The sequence below is a fragment of the Rhincodon typus genome, chromosome 2, assembly GCF_021869965.1.
Source record: "Rhincodon typus isolate 14 chromosome 2, sRhiTyp1.1, whole genome shotgun sequence".
NCBI classification, from domain to species: Eukaryota; Metazoa; Chordata; class Chondrichthyes; order Orectolobiformes; family Rhincodontidae; genus Rhincodon; species Rhincodon typus.
Window position 1 is genome coordinate 135636372 of NC_063333.1, and position 9413 is coordinate 135645784.

Genomic DNA, 9413 nt, shown 5'->3' on the forward strand with positions numbered 1-9413 from the left:
GCCTGTAGCCCAGAGCAGGGACAGTGGTCAGCGGCCTGGAGCAGAGCAGGGACAGTGGTCAGTGGCCTGTAGCCCAGAGCAGGGACAGTGGTCAGCGGCCTGGAGCAGAGCAGAGACAGTGGTCAGCAGCCTGTAGCCCAGAGCAGGGACAGTGGTCAGCGGCCTGTAGCCCAGAGCAGGGACAGTGGTCAGCAGCCTGGAGCAGAGCAGGGATAGTGGTCAGTGGCCTGGAGCAGAGCAGGGACAGTGGCAAGAAGGCCCAGACTAGAGCGGGGGTGGCCAATGGCCGAGAGCAAAGATGGTTACTGATTGGGAACTGGTGGAGCCCAAGCAGACTACCTGGAAACCCTTATAGAAAGACTGTAGTGTCTATCTTTTTAGCTTTATATCTTATTTTCCTAACTTATACAATGTATATCTGTAAAGTTGTATAACTTTTTTCTTCATGTTCTCTATTTTCTGTACCCACATACTTTGTGAGTGGCGCCATGTGCTGGCGACATTGTACACTTTTCACTCTTCTCCTGTTCTGTTGCGAGTACACATGACAATGAACATAATTCTAATTCTAATTCTAATTCATAACACCACAACAGCAGAGAACATGGGGGTATACCTGGATGTACCCATATCTTCAATAAACAAATATTCAGAATATTGAAGCAATGCTTTGGATAGTTAGATTGGTCAGGACAGCACAGATATCCAGTCTGCCAAGAATGTTACAATTATGTTGGCATACTATCCAATTTTGCAGTCATGAGCATGGAGAAACAAAAGGCTGTATCAGATTCTGACGAGATATAGTTGGAAGAAGAAACTTGCAAGCCAGTGACATTTTCTACTACAAGCAGATGAAGGACAAATGATTAACTAGCAATTATGTTGCATTGCATCTCCTGCAAACCAACCAACACATCAATGACTAACATTTAGTCCACCTGAATCAAAGTAAATCACTGCATGAGGTATACAAATTCCACCTCATAATGCCACCCCTTAATGAAGACCTTGCAGCTATTATTGAACCAATTTGCAAGAGGAGACCATCACCAACATCAAATTTGTTTTAAAGCAGTGGACACGTAGAAAAAATATTCATGTGAGTGCTACCCGATAATATCTCTACTAATAAAGCGTATGGAAACTTGGGCTTCATACGTAGAAATATTGAGTACAAAAGCATGGGGTTATGCTGAAGCTTTGTAATGCTCTAGGTAGACCACAACTACATAGTGTGTCCAGTTTTGGTCATCACACTTAAACATCTTGACACAAATATATACGGTAGTTTTCAGGCAGCACCAGGAAAGGACAATGATAGCTGCTGGACTACTGTGAAAGCCCAAATGGATGACTAATGCCTTTCAAGAAAAGGAACCTGACATCATTTTATGCAATGAATGCTGGATTGTCATTTTATGCAATACCGTCTGTTTTCAAGTCAATAGAATGTTTTACTCTACTTTAATGGTATTCAAAATAAACCCATCTTTATTGACTTTCCCAAGTTTTCCCATTTGTCTTAGTTCAACATTTCTCCACTTCTTCTCACTTTGCTTACCTTAGAAGAATGAGGTTTTGAATTGACAAGATAAAGAGACCATAATGATCCTAATGAATAAACATCAAGCAGGAGGCAAATGTCTCAGGAAGATTTCAAGCTTTTTCCAGGTAACCTTACTAGATTAGCAAATTATTATAATTAAACAGTGGTTACACCATGTTTCATATATGACAAGTTAATCTCCAATTAATCCCAACTTTTGAAGTGGTATCATTAAACTCTGCAATTTGCTTTGAATGGAAACCAACATACACCTTCTCTGTTGTTAGCATGTGCTGAGAACTTGAAGAAAGCAACATGCGGAAAGACCCTGATGTTCTTCATACGAGAAGAGGATTTAGAATACGTGTCCAGACTTCAAAGGGATGATTTTTATCCCATCCTTTTTGGGGTTAACATCTTCAAAATCACATTAACACATCAACAACTTATAACTATGTACGACCATTATCAGGAGTCCATGTAGTCATCGAGCACATGGATATAGGGGATTGGGACTTGCTGTGACTTAAAACACTGGCTGCAGGGTTTTGGTTGACCTCAAATTTATAGAGGGTAGAACGTAGAGATCAACCAAAGGTGTGTTGGAATAATCAACTCCGGAAGCATCAAGGACATGATTGATGGTTTTAGTAGCAGGTGTACTGAGACAGGGCAAATTCTGATGAGTTTATGGACCAATAGACTATCAATATGCCAATTTGAAAGGGGCCAATCACTGGGTATTGACAGCACCCACCTGTTTTGAAAATATTCAATATTATTATTCAAATCCTTTGACATAAGTAGGAAGAAATTGCCTAATTCTGTTCTTGTATTTCTATGTTTCCTCCAGGGAAGCACAGGCACACACTCCCACCTCATCCCTTGCAACTTACACTGCTAGTGGCTTCATCAACACAATTTTAGGGTAGCAATCTAATGGACTGGCCTAGGATGTTGTGTTTTTTTTTCCCTGTTACTAACCAGCCAAATGTGAATAAGGCCTTAAATTTGAATGACCTTTCACCACTGGAACAGTATAGTCCAAATTAACGCAGTCAGGGTCATGGGCTCCATATCAGTGCAATCCAGGAAGAGGGCCATGGTGAGTTCTGCAGCTCCAGTGTAACCAGTCCAGGGAGTCACGATGAGTCAATTGCTGAGCTGCATGGAGATTAGCCAGGAGTCCAGTTACTCAATAGTAGGGGCTGCCCATCCGAGTCAGTCAGAAGCATGGTACATGGTCAGCCCTGGGACTCAATTTGATGCAGGTCGAGAGGGTTTATCAGGCAGTTGTTCACCTAGAGGAAATGCAATGTGTGTTGACCAGAACAATGCTGCTGGATTCCAAGCGTGAAACTCCAAAGAGCATTTACACAAACTCGGGTCGTATTTCTTGAAATTTAGAAGGTTAAGAATTATTTGAATTTTTCAAGATATTAAGGGTAACAGGTTGATTAGATAAAAGCTATTTTGACTGGCTGGGGAGTATATACAGTGTTAATTAGCATGGAAACAAACCCTTCGATCAACTTGTCCACACCAACCAGGTATAAAACGAACTAGTCTGCATTTGGCCCATATCCCTCTAACCCTTTCCTATTAATGTATCTATTCAAATATCTTTTAAATATCATTATTGTACCTGCCTCTGCCACTTCCTCTGGTTGTTTGTGCCATACACGTATAACCCTCTGTGTGAAAAAGTTGCCCCTTATGTCCATTCTAAATCTTTCCCCTGTCACCTTAGACCTGTATCCTCTAGGTTTGGACACCCCTATCCTGGGAAAAAGACCTTGGCTATTCGCCTTATCTGTGCTTCTCATGGTTTTATAAACATCTGGAAGGTCATCCCTCAGCCTCCTACGCTCCAGGGAAAAAAGTCCCAGCCTATTCAGTCTCTCCTTATAATTCAAAACTTCCAGTCTCAGTAACATACTTGTAAATCTTTCCTGCATGCTTTCCAGTTTAATACCATCCTTCCGAGAGCAGGGCAACCAGAACTGTACATGGTACTCCAAAAACTGCCACAACATGACGTCCCAACTCCTATACTCAATGCTCTGACCAATGTAGGCATGCATGCCAAATGCCTTCTTCACCAACTTGTCTACCTGTGACGCCACTTTCAAGGAACTATGTTGTTCGACAACATTCCCCATTAACTCTGTAAGAACTGCCCTGGCTCTAATTTTTGAATGATGATGCAAATCATGAAGGGCTAAAAGAGAATATGGGATAGCTTTGACAGATAAGGTTCAGGAGAATCCAAAGAAATTCTACTAGTACATTAAGGGAGAGAATAGGGTTGTTTAAAGAGCAACAATGCCATCTCTGCATGGAACCACAGGAGATGGGTGAGATACTAAACAAATATTTTGTGTTCGTATTTACTGTGGGGAAAGACATGGAAGCTAGGGACTTGGGGAAATAAATAGTGATGCCTTGAAAAGAGTTCATACTACCAAAGAGGAGGTGCTCGAGGTCTTAAACGCATAAAGGTAGATAAATCACCAGGATCCAATCAGGCATTTCCCAGAACTTTGTGAGAAGTTAGGGGAGAAATTTCTGGGCACCTGGCTGAGATATTTGCATCATCGATAGCCACAGATAAGGTGCCGGAAGACTGGAGGTTAGCTAATGTCATGCCATTATTTAAGAAAGCCTGTAAGGAAAAGTTAGGGAACTATGGACCAGTGAGCCTTACATCAGTGGCGAGTAAGTTGTTGGAGGGGATTCTGAGGGACAGGATTTACATGCATTTGGAAAGGCCTGGACTGATTAGGAATAGTCAGCATGGCTTTATTTGTGGGAAATTGTGTTTCACTAACTTGATTAAGTTTTTTGAAGAGGTGGCAAAGAAGACTAATGAAGTCAAAATGGTAGACATTGTCTATATGGACTTCAGCAAGGCATTCAACAAGGTTCTGCATGGTAGACTGGTTAGTAAGGTTAGATTACATGGAACCTGGGGGAGCTAGCCAATTGGATACAAAATTGTCTTGAAGGTAGGAGACAGAGATTAGTGTTGAAAGGTTGCTTTTTGGACTGGAGGCCTGTGACCAATGGGGTACCACAAGGGTCAGTGCTGGGTCCACTGCTTTTCTCGTTTATATAAATGATTTGGTTGTGAATAGAGGGGTTTGGTTAGTAAGTTTGCAGATGATACCAAAATTGCTGGTGTAGGGGACACTGAAGAAGTTTATCTCAGAGTACAGTGGAACCTTGATCAGATGGACCAATGAACCAAGGCATGGCAGATAGAGGTTAATTTAGATAAATGTGAGATGCTGCATTTTGGTACGGCAAACCAAGGCAGGACTTATACATTTGATGGTAGGGCCCTGAGGAGAGTTGCTGAATGAAGAGATCTTTGGGTGCAGGTGCACAATTCCTTGAAAGTGGAGTCATAAGTAAACAGGTTGGTGAAGAAGGCTTTTGGCTCACTTGCTTTCATCAGTCAGAATACTGAGTAGACTAATTGGAATGTCGTGTTGTGGCTGTACAGGACATTGGTGAGGCCGCTTTTGGAATACTGTGCACAATTCTGGTCACCCTTCCAAAGGAAGAATATTGTTAAACTTGAGAGGGTGCAGAAAAGATTTACAACGACTGGAGGATTGAGCTACAGGGAGAGGCTGAATAAGCTGGGACTTCTTTCCTTGGAGCATCAGAGGCCGAGGAGTGACCTTAAAGAGGTTTATAAAATCATGAGGGGCACACATAGGGTGAATAGCCAAGGTCTTTTTCTTAGAGTGGGGGAGTCCAAAACTACATAACATAGATGTAAGATGAGAGTGGAAAGTCTTGAAAAGGATCTGAGGGGTCACTTTTTCATGCAGAGGATGGTGCATGTATGGAATGAACTGCCAGATGAAGATGTGGAGGGTGGTAAAATTATGACATTTAAAAGGCATCTGGTTGGGTATATGAATAGGAAGAGTTTAGAAGGGTGTGGGCCAAATGCTGGCAAATGTGACTAGGTCAGATTGGGATATCTGGTCAGGCAGATGAGTTGGACTGAAAGGTTGGTTTCCATGCTGTATGACTGTATGACTCCTTGAGTGAAATTCAGAAACAATTCTACACACAAAAGGCGGTAGAAATTTCTGTATGATGGATAGTAATCAATTCTATATCAGTTGTTAATTTTAAATCTGGGACCAATAGATTTTTGTTTACCAAAGGTAGTGAGGGATATGGGAATAACATGAGTATGTGGAATTAGGTCACAAATCAGCCATGATCACATTGCCTGCTGGAATAAACTCCAGGGGTTAAATGGCCTGTTCAGTTCTGATGTTCCAAAATACCTATAGCGTCTTACACAAACAAAAACTGTCAAATTATGAGGAGCCACACTGGGTTTATTTATATATCCTTGCAGATCATTAACTTTGCTTATAGCTAAGAAAAATAATGGCTTGATTTGTTGTACCATGCAACTGTGCAATCTGGAAACAGATTTTTTTTTGAGGGAATATTGCTTTGGTGAGTCAAAGAAGATATATAGTTGTCAGTATGCAACAACTATCTGATTGTGGAGAGCATTATGCTACTGGATTTGTTCAGGATAACATTATTGATTACTAAATGTATTCCATATCATATGATTCATATTTGATTGGAGGGTATTTTAACCCACATAGGCTGACTAGAGAGATATGGACCAAAAACAGAAGTTGCTGGAAAAGCTCAGCAGGTCCGGCAGCATCTCAGAGGAAGGGTCACCGGACCCGAAACATTTACTCTGATTTTTTGCTTCACAGATGCTGCCAGACCTGCTGAGCTTTTCCAGCAACTTCTGTTTTTGTTCCTGATTTACAGCATTCGCAATTCTTTTGGATTTTATTTAGAAAGGTATGGAGTTGCCATTATTGGTTATCCTGGTGAGGTGATATCTCAGCAGAAAACATTGTATACTTATATTCCCTTACCACAATTTTACAGTCGAATTGTAATTGTTTTGTAGTTTATGTTATCCAATATAGCATTGTCCTCTATCATGTACTATACAACAGGGTATATCATACCACAGCAGTACAAGCCATCTATTCCAAAAACAGCCATTGCTCATAAAATTTTCAAAAGTACATTACATAATAGTTGAAATTTGATAATCTATAAATTGCAATACAGATCAGTTTCTTTCAAAAAGGTGCATGAGGTGCCTCACTCCACTTGTCATTACAAGTTATATTTACAATGTACACAAACATTTCATGTCAAACCTTCTCTAGTGCACATATCCCAAGATGTTTTACATGGTTTTCAGCTCCTCGTGGTGGGAGGGCTGAATGCATTGGTCTTTTCTCCAATGAGCCTTTGCTGGCTGCCAAACGTTAGTTCATCTCTCAGCACATAGTCATGATCCTTAGAATTTGCCAGTCTGTAACACTCAATCCTTGACAGCTTTTTACACTGGAGGCCCTGCAGTTTTCAGGCTGCTTTTCACTGAGTCGATGGTCCTCCAGCAGCAGATCATGTTTTCATTGGTGTACACCCCATAGAATACAGAGCCCTGCATTATAGAGGTACTGAAGTACAGCACTTATTTTTGTATGTACTTTTAAGAATGATTCTGCCTCAATTTACGTGTGTTCTTTGCTACTAATTGACAGCAATATTCATACCATAACTTTATGATCTAATGTTTTGTATTTCTTTCAGCTCTGTAGTTAGGTCTTCAAAGTAACTGAACCAGATTTCATTAATAATATGCAGGCTTGGCACTTCTTTTAAATATTTTGTAGGGCTATTTCCCCAACCTCCAGATACTTCACCAAATCTGTTTGCATTTCTCCAGAACAGAAATTATAACCACATGCTGGACAGAAGATCTGGCTTTTCTCAACTTTCGTTTCGCCTGCTTGTGCAGAAATGATACATCCCACAGCTAAATGAAGGAGAGCTCTTTTTTTTTTAGCCATTTCTATCAATTAATTCACTATGTGGATGCTTCAAGAGTATTGGTGTGTCATTATAACAATGACATTTCAATTAGCTGCCAGTTTTTCATAACCAGAAGCAAAATTACATTCTTACGAGCCACAAGCATTTCAGGTCCATATTCCTGCAACACCTTTAGCCAGTTACACATTACGATGAAGAGTGAGTACTTTGTGCTTTGAGAATATTGTGACCCAAAATATATTGCTTCCATGTATGAGCATATATGACTTGCGGTTTATATATATATTGAGACATAGACCAGAGGCCAACATTAATTTGAGTCAATCTGGAGCACGTCTGCTATCTATACTCGCAAACTTAATGTAACGAATTTGATTAGCAAGTTTGTCAGCTCCTCATTCTCTCTCAATACAGGATACTGCTGATATGATGACACATGGAAATTCACTCAAAGGCTGCCTGCTTCCCTGTACCATAATCATGGTCAAATTTTACAAAGCTATCTTATCTGAATTATTACTATAAATCCACAATTTATGTTGCCTTGCACTTGTAAGTAGCCTATCATGGGATGTGCAGAATTTAGCCATTCGTACAAATTTGCAGGGATGTGAGCACTTAAAAGTGGGTGGCAGCTCAACTGGTTTCAGCTTTAAAATTAATATTAAATATTTGTCAGTGTTTGACAGGAGTTGGAATGAATGAGAAAGAAATGTCAAGCAAAAGCTAAAAGAAACTCAAGATGCAGGAGGTCTGAAGCAGAGTCTATTAAAAACATGATAAAGTGATTTAATATCCCTTATTTACTTGTTGGCAAGACAAGTGTGGAGCTTTGTGACATGGGTACAACTGAGACATACATCCCAGAAGACAACAGCCTGTCAGGTTTCAGCAGCTAGGCAGAGGCTCGACGCAGCACTTGCATAGATTATGTGGCAACTCTGGAACCAGGAAATAGTCTATGCCCTATGAGGCTGATGCCTCCTTTCTGCAGGAAATGGGATGTACATTTGCCTTTTATCAAGCAAACCTCTCTTCTAATTTCTTTTTGCAGAAGGTGTCAACGTTGGCTCAATTACTCCCAAGTTAGGCAGTTGTGGGTTCAAACTCCACATACTTGACCACATAGTGATCAGAAAACTTATGACAGGTAAAATGAGGCCTTTGGCCTATTGTAGTTGTTCTGTCTGATGAAGGGACACCCAAACTAATTCCATCTTTCTACACTAGGTTTCTAGCTCTGCAGATCCAAAGTCTTCAGGTAAACTTTCAAGGTCTTTCAATGTGGTGAGCATTCCTGTCTTTACTATCCTTTCAGACAGTGAGTTCCAGACTCACACCATCATTTGGGTGGAAAATGTCACCTCCCCTCTTATCTTTCAACCAATTACTTTCAATCCATGCCCCCTGGTTTCTGACACATCTGCATCTACTCCATTGTAGCCACTCATAATTTTATTCACATCTATTAAGCCACCTGTATACCTCCTCTATTTCAAGGAACATGACTCCAGCCTATCCAATCTTAATCCATTGTTAAAATTCTCTAGTCTCAGCAACATCTTCATAAATCTCCTGTGGACCCTTCCCAGTGATTGATAGTCCTATTTCCACCTCCATAATATTGTCCAACTTCACCCCTGCCTCAGCTCATCTGCTGCTGCAACTTTATTTTTTTAGACAGAGACTTGACTATTCTAATGCACTCCTGGCTGGTCTCCCACACACCAACCTCAGTAACCTTGAACACATTGCTACCTCCATCCTAATTAACCCCAAGTCCTGTCTACATATAATCCCTAGGACCCCAGTCAAGCAACATCACAGCCTTGTTAACAAATGCCTCCCCTTCTCTGTAAACTCCACCAGTGCTACAAACCTCTAAGGTATCTGTGATAACAAGGTGTAGAGCTGAATGAACACAGGTGGCCAAGCAGCATCAGAGGAGCAG